Raw genomic sequence first — 15692 nt, 5'->3', positions numbered from 1 at the left:
TCTCTTCTTATGGCCTGCTCTCCCTGGGCCCCTAAAAGCAAGCCAGGGCAAAAGCAGTTGTGGCCTAGTGTTTTCAACCTGTCATGTCTAGGGTAGCAGTAGAGAGCTGAGTGAAGGACAGGAGTCCCCAGCTCTTTGGCTGTACTCACTGAGAATTTAGCCTCTGCCACACGGAGAAGGGGACGAGAGAAATGCTGGCAGCCTGAAGTCTGGAAGAGAGACCAGGAGCTGAGGTGATAGGAGGTGACTCCATATTCTTGGCCACCCAACCTGCAGTTTATCTTCCATCACATGGAGTTTGAGGGTAGCGGGAGGCAGGGAGCAGATCAAGTGTCGCAGATTCTCACTGTCCAAAATTTAGGAGATTTACTTGAATAAATATTTATTCATTTGCTGTATGTCCTCTGGACAATCTCCAGGGACTCTAAGTGTTGGGGTTTTTTTCCTAATAATTTTCACCAATTACTGATGTTTCATTGGGAAGCAGGTCCGAGAAACTTCTCACATTGTCACTCTGGAATTAGATCTCCAGTACTTGTGTTTGGTATTTTGCACAGAGGCACAGAAGGAAAACACAGTTAAAGTCAGGTTAGGAGCCAGAGAAGAAAAGCGAGGGGATGTGCTTTGGCTCTCCAGGTAAAGATGGCAGAGCACAGGTACAGCTTCTCGCTGACTACACTCAACCCATCTTGTACACTTGTCCAGACTGAATATGCTTTAGCTGCTGTAGTGGGAGGAGCCCCTTCAGTGGGAATTAAAGCTGCAAATGGTGTGGTATTAGCACTGAGAAGAAACAGAAATCCATTCTGTATGATGAGCAAAGTGCACACAAAGTAGAACCCATTACCAAGCTTAGCGGGTTGGTGTACAGTGGCACGGATCCAGATCAGAGTGCTTGTGCATAGAATTCAAAAACTAGCTCAGCAATACTATAATATCTGTGTACCAATGATAACGACAGGAAGCAGCCAAATGCCTAGGCAGATAGGGGCAGGTCCCCAGTGAAACCCCATCTTCAAGCCAAAAACAGCCTGAAGGTTGACAGACCAGACTGCTGGTCCCAGATGAAACCCACAACTCAGAGTAAAAACTTCTGTTCTTGCTTGCTTGCCCTTTCCCAATTGATTCTTTCTGAATAATGTCTTTTAACCAATCGAATGTTGCCTTTTCCAATACTACCTATGGCCTGCCCCACCCCTATTCTGAACTCAGAAAAAGCCTTGGACCTGGCCATGTGGGGAGGACAGAACCACCCAACTGCAGGGTTGGGGGACCACCTACTGCATCTCCTCTCCACTGAGAGCTGTTCAGTTGCTCAATATAATGATTCTCCCCTCTCCTTGGGCACATTACAAAAGCTCAGGAACTGCCAAATGCAGGTACAAGCTATAACACAGGCGAGCTGGGGCATGCCAGCGTGGCTGAGCAAGGCCCGGGTGGGGCATCACCAGCCAGGGGTTCCTGGCTTGCAAAGTGACTGAAAAGAAAAATCCTACATCATTTTGGGGAATCACCCAGGATACCTGAAGGGTGAGTAAATGCGGATGTAGACACTTCACTTTTTTCCGAGGCTTCTTGTATTAAGACTCTTTTCTGAAGGCAGACGAAGCACCAAACCTCTGGTGAGCCAATTAAGAGCAATGGCACAACTAAGAGGACAGGATGCTGGAGAGGACCCCAACACCCCCATCTCCATCATCTCTGGGGTTGGGAATGTCGGCCTTGTTCCAATCCAGTCTTTCCTACAGCATTTTCCTTCTTTTTTCACAGTTGTCATGGCACTATCTGCCTTACAATGTTAAGGGTGTTGTTGCAAACTACAGAGATATTACTGGGTGGAAAGAGCATTTGGCCCAGCCATCAGATATGCAATTGAGAACAATGCAGTTTCTGTCTATTCTTAGAGGCAAAGAGGAAGCACAGATTAAGAGTTTCTCTCCCTTTTGGAGGAACCCAATTGCATAGATCAAGAGGCTTTTTACCCCAGGCACCTTCCCCACCCTGCACTTTTTCTTTTCTCCACCATGTCAGGAGTTAACACAGTCCTGCAAATACAGGGAGCTTTTTCTATGCTAGAGGATTTTTTTTCCTTTTGAAAGGCATCTTACTAGGCCAGGACCCCAATTCTCCCTTTCACTCCCTTGTTTGAGGAGGACCCAGTTCCAGGTTTCACCTTAGCATTGGGCTTACGATCAGGAAGCAGTGAAGGAGCAGCCCTGCTGGCTGCTGGCTGCAGTCTGGCGAAGGCCACCTAGGACTTAACTTAATGCGTCCATGAACCCTCCTGAGGCGAACTTGCCCCAAACTCAATTTGGAGCTTCAGGTTGAATTCCTAGAAAGGAAAACTACATCAGAGGGATCCAAAGGCAGGCAATAACAGAAGTCGAGGGGCACAGCGCAGGTCAGCATGACTAATTCCTGCAGGTTAGCTGCCCCCACCCATTTCATGGATAAAGGTCATGCTAGCATCCATGGAATAGATGAGGTTACCAAGAGGAGGGAGGACAGGACAGGGTATAGGTGAATGCAGATAATTCCTACCCTCTAGGCCTCCCTGTTAACATGGGTGAAAGCCGCATTGGCACCCATGGGTGGCACCCTGCTGAAGTCACCAGGGCCTGGGGATACAAACCCCAGTAAAACCCCATCTTCAAGCCAAAAACAGCCTGAAGGCTGAAAGCCCAGACTGCTGGCCCTGGATTAAACCTGAGACTGAGTGACAACTTCTGTTCCCGTTTGCCTCCCCTTTCCCAATTGATTCTTTCTGAATAATGCCTTTTAACCAATTGAATGTTGCCTTTTCCAATACTACCTATAGTATGCCCCACCCCTATTCCGAGCCCACAAAAAGCCCTGGACCCAGCCACGCAGGGAGGAGAGAACCACCTGACTGTGAGGCGGGAGACCAACCCCCAGCATCCCCTCTCCACTGGGAGCTGTTCCACCACGCAATAAAATTTTTTTCCACCCTCCTCACCCTTCAATATCAGCATCTCCTCATTCTTCTTGGGAGCAGTACAAGAGCTCGAGAACTGTTGAACACAGGTACAAGCTGTAACACAGGCAAGCTGGGACGCACCAGTGTGGCCGAGTGAGGGCCGGGAGGGGTGTCACCAGCTGAGGATCCCCTGGCCTGCAAAGTGACCAAGAAGAAAAATCCTACATCACCAAGAACCCATTCCCATAGCTTGGCTGGTACAGAGTGTAATCTCTGTAACCCAAGAATACACTCAGTCAAGTGGTGTTTGTCCATTTGGAATTGATTTATGTGTAGTTGGAAGGAGGGATGACCATGTTTATTTCAGTCAGATCCATCCAGAGCTTACTTTGCTGGAAAACAACAGCAAAGAACTATGTGAAGGGGAAAATGCTGAGAAAAGATACAATGAAGATCTGGAGCTTGAAGATGCATTCATACAGCTGTAAACCAAAAATCAAAATTTGAGGCCTCCCCAACCATCTGATTGGACTTCTTCCTCTGTCAGGGCACTCCTAACCTGAAAGATTGCTTCAGGCCATGATGGAAAGTCAGTTGGACAGGCCTCATTACACCTCTGTGGCATTAACATCAACACAGACCCTAAGTTTGATAAGAAGCATTTAGAGTCTATTCTTTCTGAAGCCTACTGCCTGGAGGCTTCATCTGCATGATATAACTTTGGTCTCCACAACCTCTTCTACAACCCAGACACTTCGTTTCTATTGATCCCAGGTCTTTAGATAAACTCAACCAATTGTCAACCAGAAAATTTTAAATCTACCTATAACTGGAAGCCCATCACCCCAACCTTCAAGTTGTCCTGCCTTTCTGGACCAAACCAAAGTATTTCTTAAAGGTATTTGACTGAAGTCTCATGTCTCCCTAAAATGTATAAAACCAAGCTGCACCCTGGGTACATATTCTCAGGACCTCCTAGGGCTGTGTCATGGGTCCTGGTCACTCAGAATAAATCTCAGACTAAATCTCAGAACAAATCTCTTCAAATATTTTACTATTTTACAGTTTGATTCTTTTTGTCAACACAGCCATCTTAACCCTCAAGGAAAGCTCTGAAGGGCAAATGACAGAGGACAACATAGAAGTTGGAATCGGCAATGAAGCTGATTTGGGAGGATTACTCCAACTGAAGTTAAGGATTACCTGGCTGCCACAGCATAATAATGAAATGACTGAACAATCTGGAATTTCAGATAATCTATCTACTTAAACATGTTTATGGCCAGACGCAGTGGCTCATGCCTGTAATCCCAGCACTTTTGGAGGCCAAGGCGGGTGGATCACCTGAGGTCAAGAGTTTGAGACCAGCCTGACCAGCATGGTGAAACCCTGTCTCTACTAAAAATACAAAAATTAGCTGGGCTTGGTGGCAGACGCTTGTAATCCCAGCTACTTTGGAGGCTGAGGCAGGAGAATTGCTTGAACCCAGGAGGCGGAGGTTGCAGTGAGCCAAGATCACGCCATTGTACTGCAGTCTGGGCGACAGTGAGACTCCATCTCAAAAAAAACAAAAACAGGGCCGGGCGCGGTGGCTCAAGCCTGTAATCCCAGCACTTTGGGAGGCCGAGGCGGGTGGATCACGAGGTCAGGAGATCGAGACCATCCTGGCTAACATGGTGAAACCCCGTCTCTACTAAAAATACAAAAAACTAGCCGGGCGTGGTGGCGGGCGCCTGTAGTCCCAGCTAGTCGGAGGCTGAGGCGGGAGAATGGCGTGAACCCGGGAGGCGGAGCTTGCAGTGAGCCGAGATCGCGCCACTGCACTCCAGCCTGGGCGACAGAGTGAGACTCCGTCTCAAAAAAACAAAAACAAAAACAAAACAAAAAAAAAAAAAAACAAAAAACATGTTTAAAATATGTTTTGTTTTTCAGACTTTTTGGAAACTTATTTCTACGTGGTTTAAATGGACTAATGTTTTTAAAATGACACTTATAAGTCATAATAAACTATAAATCCCTCCCCAACAAAAAACAAAGAAGAACCTGGCAGCCCAAATGAATCTGTTGGTCATGGTTACTTACCTCTGCGGGACTTTGTGGTTCAACTCGCTCTGGAATTAGATCACTTCTTGGCTGAACTTGCACTGACAAAGCTGTGAGCAGTGATGCATGACAGCCTAGACCCATTGGGAAGCATGTGACGACATAACCAGCTCATTCTTCAGACCAGAGATAAGAAAGGCAGTGGGCTAGCGAGAGACAGCAAAAATGGGGTGGGAGGGAGCTGGGAGAGAGTCTTGGCAGGGCAGGACGCTCAGCAATAGATGAACTAGGAAGGGTCAGGGGTTAGGTCTCAGGCTGGTAGTTTTTGTTTGTAAAGTATTAATCTGCCTACTTAAAGACTCTATAAAGCGGAAGTATCATATGGTCATATTTTGTAAACTTCCACTAAAAAATGGAAATTCTCTCTGCTACTAAGAAAAAGAGCACAAGCATAAAAAAAATCAAAATCCAATCACTTAAATTCTTACTATTTTTTTAAATATTAAAACTAATTCAGTAAAAAAGAAACCCAACAACTAAATATTAACATAAAAACATTGAAAAAATAAGACATGGCTGGGCACAGTGGCTCACGCCTGTAATCCCAGCACTTTGGGAGGTTGAGGTGGGCAGATCACAAGGTCAGGAGTTCAAGACCAGCCTGGCCAGCATGGTGAAAACCCATCTCTACTAAAAATACAAAAAATTAGCCAGGCATGGTGGTGCACACCTGTAGTCTCAGCTACTTGGGAGGTTGAGGCAGGAAAACTGCTTAAACCCAGCAGGCGGAGGTTGCTGTGAGCCGAGATTGCACCACTGCACTCCAGCCTGGGCAACAGAGTGAGACTCCATCTCAAAAAAATAAATAAATATTGGTTAAATGTATTTTGGCATGTCCAAAAAATAGATTACTATGTGATTGTTTTTAAAAGATATTTGTTATACATTAGTAAGTGGAAAACAGGTTGCGTATCAATATACATGGTACAATCCGATTTTATTTTAAATGTGTACATGCATAGCAAAAAATATGGAAGGATAGGCCAGGTGCAGTGGCTCACACCTGTAATCCCAGCACTTTGGGAGGCTGAGGCGGGTGGATCACGAGGTCAGGCGATTGAGACCATCCTGGCTTACATGGTGAAACCCTGTCTCTACTAAAAATACAATGGGCACCTGTAGTCCCAGCTACTCAGGAGGCTGAGGCAGGAAAATGGCGTGAACCCGGGAGGCGGAGCTTGCAGTGAGCCAAGATCATGCCACTGCACTCCAGCCTGGGCAACACAGAGCAAAACTCTGTCTCAAAAAAAAAAAAAGCTTCCAGAGCGTTTTGGTCAAGCCCTTCATATATACATTATTCCATGTAATCCTCACAAAAAGCCCATGAAGAAAGTACCACTGTTAGCCCCATTTTCTAGATGAGGAATATGAGGCAACAGAAGGTAAAAATGTTTCCAGAAAGTGGTCAACTTGAGACACAAATCCAGGTAAACTTGTTTAATTAATAGTGGGTAAGCCACTATTAATTCCACTCTCCTACACTGTCTCCTGATCTACATGGAATTGTAAACAATTGTTATCACTGGATAGCAAGATAATTGTTGACTCTGATTATCTATTAATTATGTTTGCTTACGTGTATTTTCTAATTTTCTACAATCAACACTTAGGGTCTGTCTAAATGATAGAAATAAAGCCTAAAATTTTTAAACACGCTGTGAATAATCAATCACATTCCACCTAGAAATTAAAATAACATTCATGCCCAAATCTAGACTTTATTTTTAGCAATCAAAAAGACAGACTCTTATGCCTATCTTTTTAACATAAAAATCTCCATTGCTGGAAATGTTGACAATTTAAACTTATTTACTTAAATTTAAAGTGAGAGAAGAGACTTTACGTCCAGGAAAAGTAAAGTCATTGTTTACTTCTCCTGGAAAGAAAGAACAATTAATACTAAAACTATTTTAAAAATTAGATATTTGCTGGGTCATACCTTTAAGAAATTGTAGGGAGGGAATATCCATTAGGAAAAATGTTAATAAAACTGAAGTCTTTCAATTTGGTAGGCATGTTCTGCAGCCCAATTAGAGCTCAGTGTATAGAGCACCTTGGACATAATTATGTAACTCCTACTTAGAAAAAGACTCAATTTGCCATTTCCTTTTTGTTGTTTGTTTGTTTGTTTGTTTTGAGATGGAGTCTCGCTCTGTCATCCAGGCTGGAGTGCAATGGCACGATCTCAGCTCACTGCAACCTCCGCCTTCTGGGTTCAAGCGATTCTCCTGCCTCAGTCTCCGAGTAGCTGGGATTACAGGTGTGCATCACCAGGCCTGGCTAATTTTTGTATTTTTAATAAAGACGGGGTTTCACTATGTTGGCCAGGCTAGTCTCGAACTCCTGACCTCAGGTGATCTGCCCACCTTGGCCTTCCAAAGTGCTGGAATTACAGATGTGAGCCACTGCGCCTGGCCTCAATTTTCTGTTTCATAGGGGACTATGTCAACAAGGATAAGGTGTTTTGTTTAATAAACAGAAAATAAAAATAAAAACTACATTCAACCAGATAAGGACATAACCGAGCATACTCTTCCACTATCAGTCCTCACCAGAGGACTCTGGTCATAAAAAGAGCAGGCCTTCAACAGCTCCAAACGGCCGTCTTAACTGACACTGTCTTACTGTCACTCATGATAAGAATTCAGAATCCGGCCGGGCACGGTGGCTCACGCCTGTAATCCCAGCACTTTGGGAGGCCGAGGCGGGTGGATCACAAGGTCAGGAGATCGAGACCATCCTGGCTAACACAGTGAAACCCCGTTTCTACTAAAAATACAAAAAAAAAAAAAAAAAAAATCCACTAGCCAGGCGTGCTGGCGTGAGCCTGTAGTCCCAGCTACTCAGGAGGCTGAGGCAGGAGAATGGCGTGAATCCAAGAGGCGGAGCTTGCAGTGAGCCGAGATCAGGCTTCTGCACTCGTCTGGGGGACAGCGAGGCTCCGTTTAAAAAAAAAAAAAGATTTCAGAATCCGCCACTGAAGCCTCTGCCACATGAAAGACTCTTCCTTGAAAGTCCTACCAACCAGACAACCCAAACCAGGAGATTCTTTGCATCTTCCTAGTGCTCCCTGGAGTGGTTTGTTAACCAGACCTACTCTTTTCCAGTCCTAGTTCTCCTATTTCTTTTCTCTTGATGTTAAAAAATACTTTGTGGAATATTTAATCTATTCATTCATATATTGATTACGTGTACTATTATGTACGGTCTGCAATGTTGACTGACTTGTGAAGTGGCTTGAGCCTGTATGCCCACAGCTCTGACTCATGAGTGAACAGTAAATACTAAGGAGACTCACCTCTTTGGGAACTGCATGCCGCTTGTGGCTTTTGTGATTGAAATAGCATCAATAAAGTCTTACACTGTGGGAAGACACAATTGTGCGTGAACCTGGTTGTTTCTGACCTTGTACCGCTCATGAAACTCAGGCACTGGGCTAAGTGCCAAGAAATAAAGGGAAAAAAAAAAAAATCTAGCGCCTGACAGGTGCTTCTGATCTGTGACTATTATCTACTGACTACAGAAAGCTGAATTAGTAGATTCAATTCCATTCCCTGTTACCAGATATTTCCAGGACAGGAAGTCGCAGAAAGCTTAGTAAATGAGTAATTAAAACTAGATTTAAAAAGATTAAGACTTTTTTTCTTTCATGGAAAACTTTTCTCTCAGTGGAGGCCTTTGAAACTGGATAGATGCCCATATTTCTGGGATGCAATTCATCCTACATAACTTGTTACTTTTAGGTTGTGTCTTCCTAACACTGATTTTAATTTGCCTTTCAAAGAAAGTAAAAGAAAAACTAATGACTCAAACAATTGTCATACATATCATGTGATGAAACAAGTTAAATCGGGGGTAGTGATGATAGGTAACCTAGTAGCTGGGGAAATGAAGAAAGAAAAATGAGGAAGCTCGGAGTCCATTCTGATGCAGTGGAAACTACAGTGTGCTTTAGTTTCCCAAATTACCAGGGAGAGGGAACAGATCCCTGTAACCAGGCAACAGATGAGGCACCCACATCCCACCCAACCCCCACTCCCGCCTACCCCACCCCATTTATAGGCACAGAACCCCGCCTACCTCACCCCATTTATAGGCACAGAACCCCGCCTACCTCACCCCATTTATAGGCACAGAACCCATAATGGGAAACATCAAAGAGGGCATAAAGAGTCCTGAATGTTAAGGAGCCTGGGGAATAAAGGGAAAGGTTGACTCGCACCCACTGACTGGCTTGTGGGAACCTGTGAGGTATTGCCTGCATCCGGCCGGAAAGAACTGGAAGACACCAGTAGAAAGAGCTAATTTGCAGCACTCAAGTTCAGATCATCACACTTCAGGTATAAAAATGACACATGAGAAAATGTGCTCAACACCTTTGGTTGTCAAGATGAGATACCATTTTATACCCACTAGAGTGGCTGAAATAAACAACACGAATACCACCCAATGTGAATGAGGATGTGGAGCAATGGTAAACTCTCATATATTGCCGGTGGTCTTGTAAAACGGCTCACACATTTGGGAGAATTGCAGTTTCTTTAAAATTCCACATACAACTACCCTATGACCCAGCAATTCACTCGTAGGTATTTAGCCAGGAGAAATGAAAACATATGCCCACAAAATGACTTATGCAAGAATATTATAGCAGCCTTGTTCATAATAGCCAACAACTGGACAACCCAAATGTTATCCAGAGGTGAGTGGATAAACAAAGTGTAGTACAGTCCAAAAATAGAATATTACTCAACAACAAAGGGAACAAATTATTAAGATACACAACATGTATAAATCTCAAAAACATGATGCTGATATGAGATTCCATTTATAAGAAATCTAATTTCTATGGTGATAAAAATCAGCATGTGTTTGCAGTTGCGGGGGAAGTGCAGTGACTGGAAAGGGGCACAAGGAACTTTCTGGGACCATGAAAATGTCCTGGATACTCTGGGCACACTGCCTGTGAGAGAGCCCTGCTCTACAAGGAGCAGTAAATAAAAAAGAAAACAAGAAATTGTCTTATATATTATTTTGATGGTGGTTATATAGGTGTATGACATTGTTGGAACTTATCAATCCTCTAAGATCTGGGCTTTTTATTGCATGTTAATCTTACCTCAATTTAAAAAATTATAATGACATATGACCTTATTTTACAGTCACAGGCCAGTGAGGCCTGATACGTTTACATTATATACCATTTATTTACTAACCATACTATTTTTTTTTTTGAGACGGAGTCTCACTCTGTCGTCCAGGCTGGAGTGCAGTGGCACGATCTTGGCTCACTGCAAGCTCCGCCTCCCGGGTTTACGCCATTCTCCTGCCTCAGCCTCCCAAGTAGCTGGGACTACAGGCGCCCACCACCTCGCCCGGCTAGTTGTTTATGTATTTTTGGTACAGATGGGGTTTCACCATGTTCGCCAGGATGGTCTCAATCTCCTGACCTTGTGATCCGCCCGTCTCGGCCTCCCAAAGTGCTGGGATTACAGGCTTAAGCCACTGCGCCCGGCCTACTAACCATACTATTAATTCCCGTAACAAAACTTTCACCTAAAAATGATTTTGAACAGTGTCAAACAGATGTGTTTCCAAATATTGAATTTTAATGTGTAAATATACCTGCTGAGAATCTCAAGGATTAGTAATAGTAAATTAGCAGAAATTACCCAAAGTGAAAGTGATTTGCGGGGCGTCATGGGTTGGCTTGTCAGCTGCTCCTCCCCCAGTGGAATTACCTTTCATTGACAATCTAGAAAACTGGAGATGCTTTTTTTAAAAACATAAATAAGACCACAGGACCAGGCGCAGTGGCTCATACCTGTAATCTAGCACTTTGTGGGGATGGGAGGATCACTTGAGGTCAGGGGTTCAAGACCAGCCTGGCCAACATGGCGAAACTCTGTCTCTACTAAAAATATAAAAACTAGCCAGGCGTGGCAGTGCACACTGTAATCCCAGCTACTAGGGAGACTGAGGCATGAGAATCCCTTGAACCTGGGAGATGGAGGTTGCAGTGAGCTGAGATTGCACCACTACACTCGAGCCTGGGTGACAGGACTGTCTCAAAAAAGTAAATAAAATAAAAATAAATAAAGACCATATTATACAATTTGACTTGTTCTACTAAATATGTCTCAGAAGTCTTTTCATGAGAGTACATATAGATCTACCTCCATTTCTTTGAACCCAAGTGACCTTTAAATATGTGACTTAATTTGGTCATTGCACATCTTGTTTACCAGGTAATCCAAGTTGGAGACACAGTCAAATAATCAGTGTCTGTGTGACCAAACTGTAAAATTCTCAAGACTGTAACAAATTAACTCAAATCTTAGCATCTAAAACAACAAAGTTATTTCTCATACAGTTTCTGAATGTTTAGAACCTGAGAACAGCTTTTCTAGCTCAAGGTCATTCATGAGGTCAGTCATGCTGTCGACTAAGGGTGCAGCCATGAAGACGTCACTGGGACTGCAAAATCTGCTTCCAGGTTCACTCATGTGATTGTTGGAAGAAGGATTCAGTCCCTTTCTCTCCATGGGCCTCTCTAGAAGGCTGCGCACAGCATGGCTCTTCCCAGAGTCAGTGATCCAAGAGCAAAGCAGTGTCCAAGACAGAAGCTGCAGTCTTTTTATAATCTAATATCAGGAGGGTCATACCATTGCCTCTGCTATACTCTAACCCAATCCTGGGAGTGTACTGACTACACAGGATATAAATACCAGGAGGCAGGGATCACTAAGAGCCATCCTGAAGGCTGGTTACTACGTATCCCTAGTACCTAAAACAGTGAAGCAACCCAATACACACTTGCTAGATTGTGGGGAAAAGAAAGAGAGATCCCGTCTCTACTAAAAAAATACAAAAAAACTAGCCGGGCGAGGTGGCGGGCGCCTGTAGTCCCAGCTACTCGGGAGGCTGAGGCAGGAGAATGGCGGGAACCCGGGAGGCGGAGCTTGCAGTGAGCTGAGATCCGGCCACAACACCCCAACCGGGGGGAAAAAAAAAAACCCCCAAAAAAAAAAAAAAAAAAAAAAAAAAAAAAAGAAAGAGAGATCAGCCTGTTACTGTGTCTATATAGAAAGAAGTAGACATAAGAGACTCCATTTTGTTCTGTATTTGAGATGCTGTTAATCTGTGACCCTACCCTCAACCTTGTCCTTGCAAGAGACATGTGCGATGGTGACTCATGGTTTAAAGGATTTTGGGCTGTGCAGGGTGTGCTTTGTTAAACAAGTGCCTGAAGGCAGCTTGCTGGTTAAAAGTCATCACCATTCTCTTAATCTCAAGTACCCAGGGACACGCACACTGCCAAAGGTCGCAGGGACCTCTGCCTAGGAAAGCTAGCTATTGTCCAAGGTTTCTCCCCATGTGAGAGTCTGAAATATGGCCTCGTGGGAAGGGAAAGACCTGATCGTCCCCCAGCCTGACACCCGTGAAGGGTCTGTGCTGAGGAGGACTAGTACAAGAGGAAAGAAGGCCTCTTGGCGGTTGTTGGCAGTTGAGACAGAGAAAAGCATCTGTCTCCTGCCTGCCCCTGGGCAATGGAACATCTCGGTATAAAACCGATTGTGGCCGGGCGCGGTGGCTCAAGCCTGTAATCCCAGCACTTTGGGAGGCCGAGGCGGGTGGATCACGAGGTCAGGAGATCGAGACTATCCTGGCTAACATGGTGAAACCCCGTCTCTACTAAAAATACAAAAAACTAGCCAGGCGTGGTGGCGGGCGCCTGTAGTCTCAGCTACTTGGGAGGCTGAGGCGGGAGAATGGCATGAACCCGGGAGGCGGAGCTTGCAGTGAGCCGAGATCACGCCACTGCACTCCAGCCTGGGAGCACAGCGAGACTCCGTCTCAAAAAAAAAAAAAAAAAAAACCGATTGTATGTTCTGTTTACTGAGAAAGGAGAAAATCGCCTTAGGGCGAAAGGCAGGATTTGCTAGTGCAATGCTGCTCTTTATGCACTAAAAAGGTTTATGGAGATGTTTACATATGCGTATCAAGGCACAGTACTTTTCCTTAAACTTATTCATGTCACAGAGAACTTTATTCATATGTCTTCCTGCTCACTTTCTCCCTATAATGATCCTATTATCCTGCCACTTCCTTTTCTTTAAGATGGTAAAGATAATTATCAATAAATACTAAGGGAACTCAGAACAGTGCCGGCGTGGGTCCTCTGTATGCTGAGTGCCGGTCCCCTGGGCCCACTTTTCCTTTCTCTATACTTTGTCTCTGTGTCTCATTTCTTTTCTCAAGTCTCTCGTTCCACCTAACGAGAAACGCCCACAGGTGTGAGGGGCAGGCCACCCCTTCAGATTGGACTGAACCAACCTGCGGCTGGTAATTCAATCCAGCTATCATGGTCCAAGACTTTGATGGATGGCTGGTTAGGTTACTCAAGTTCAGTGGCTTTTAAGTTGCCCAATACCTGAGTAGTGTTCAGTAAGTGTACTATAGTAGCCAAGGAACTGAGGGAACGAAAATATGACTATGTTTGAATTAAACACCAGGTTACTAAATTTGACTGCAGACCCACAAATGACTAATGGCAATATGCAAATCACACAGATGTTCTCTTGTTTAACCATCAACCCTTCCTCACTTAAATTAGTCTGGACTCCTACCTGTGAGTGGCTAGAAGCCAGATCTTAGCCTGGCATGGGTCCAGCTGACCTTCCTTTGTCCTTCCTCCCACGGCTGCCCCCACCAACTCCGGCATCCATGCTTGTCTTGGTTGGCCTTTGCCTTCTCAAGCAGTTCTGTCTCTAAAGGTTTGAGTGCTCCAGAGTGACTGTGTATTTGCTTAGGGCTCTTCCGTGCTGTTCGTACCTTTCCCTCATCACCCACCACAGCTGCCCGCCAGTGTATGTTCTACCCATATGAAAGGCACTCAGAGCTCCTCAAACACGAGTTCTACCTTCTTCCAAGAAAGTCATGCCTCGATTCTTTTTTTTTTTCTATTGTTGTTTGTTTGTTTGTTTGAGACACAGTCTTGCTCTGTCACCCAGGCTGGAGTACAATGGCACAATCTCGGCTCACTGCAACTTCCGCCTCCAAGGTTTAAGATTCTCCTGCCTCAGCCTCCCAAGTAGCTGGGATTACAAGCATGCACCACCATGCCCACCTAATTTTTGTATTTTTAGTAGAGACAGGGTTTCACCATGTTGGCCAGGCTGGTCTCAAACTCCCGACCTCAGGTGATCCACCCACCTCGGCCTCTCAAAGTGCTGGGATTACAGGTGTGAGCCACCGAGCCTGGCCTCTGGATTCTTTCCTGCCTGGCAAACCCCTTTTCCCCTTTAAAATCTCTGCTCAAGCACTGTCCCTTCTAATGAAACTTCCCCGACTCTCTAGGGCCTGCCTTGTCACTATGGCACAGCAGGACAGTCACTGTTTTTTTCTGGATTATTGTTGAAATTTTGTATTTGTCTTAATTTCTGAATCATCCTTAATTACCAAAGGGTAATTATTATTTTATGCAATGGTAATTTTCCCTCCAAACTGTGAGCTCCTTGAAGGCAGACCCTACCTTTTAACCACCTTTCACCCCTAACACCTATCCTCAGTGTCTGGACTATGCTAACCAATAAATACTTCAACAATTGAAACAGGGAACTAAGAAACATGTACCTGTGTACTGCAATGCACTGCTAACTGAGAAACAACTGGTTCTAACCTATAAAACCATAATTCTGTTTTTTCTGCCCCCAGCTCACCCCTTCCATCTGTTGGGGGCTCCATTCCCCGTATGCTATGTTAACTGCTGGGCTATGTCAATTTTCGTTTCTGCTTCTCAAGGAATCGCTTGCTTATTGGCCACTTAGACCTCAGACTTTCTCGATTCCAAAGGAATCATTCTGGTTACATGGAGAGGCCAGGCAGCATGCTGTTGATTAAACATGCAGGCTTTGAAATACACAGACATGAATTTGTTTGGTGTGTGACGCTGGACATGTTACCTAGCCTCTTTGTGCTGGATAAAATAGAGGATATAATACTTCAGCTTGCTTTGAAGCTTATGTTGGTCAGGTCTCAGCGGGAAACTGACTTTACCCTAGATGTTTCAAATGAATGGATTTCTTATAGAGGTTTGAACAAGGGTAAAGGAACAAACAAAGGATGGTGGGGAACCAGGAGACTAACAACAGTAGAAGTCATTACCCTCCCTAAGGCTGAAAGGACAAAGGAAGGAAACAATGTTACCTGAGCCCACTGAGGCCTGGAATCATGGAAGATGAGCAGTACAGTGTGAGGGTTACAGCCAAGGCTGGAGATGCAGCCCACAGCATGGAGGGAATAAGGAAGAAATATCCTGGCCTCTCTCTCATCCCACCCTCTGATCATCTGCTGGTGTTACCTGTTTGTTGAACTGAAATGGCAATCAGGAGGCAAATGAGCCCTGGGAGCTACAGCCTGCAGGGTATGGCTTCCTGGTCCACAGAGCAGGGCAGAGACAGCCTGAGAAGGGATTGATGGGCCAGACAATAGCCGGCACAAGGATAAAATGAGGAAATGTAATCGGTGTACTTTTCACAGAACCGGGCACATAGTAAGTACACAAAAAACAATAGTGTGGTTACTGTTAGTATTACTATGGCTGCAACATCAGTGTGTTTTCTGGTTATGCCGGGAGCCACGGGCTCTA

At 44.8% G+C, this 15692-nt stretch overlaps 1 pseudogene; it reads left to right on the top strand.

Moving 5' to 3' along the window:
* Nucleotides 1-642: 642 nt before the first annotated feature.
* On the top strand, nucleotides 643-4159 carry LOC110743980 (annotated as a pseudogene).
* The last annotated feature ends 11533 nt before the right edge of the window (nucleotides 4160-15692 follow it).

The sequence above is a fragment of the Papio anubis genome, chromosome 8 (genome assembly GCF_008728515.1).
Source record: "Papio anubis isolate 15944 chromosome 8, Panubis1.0, whole genome shotgun sequence".
Lineage (NCBI taxonomy): Eukaryota > Metazoa > Chordata > Mammalia > Primates > Cercopithecidae > Papio > Papio anubis.
The sequence above is the reverse complement of the archived record's forward strand: the minus strand, read 5'-3'. Positions and strand labels throughout refer to the sequence as shown.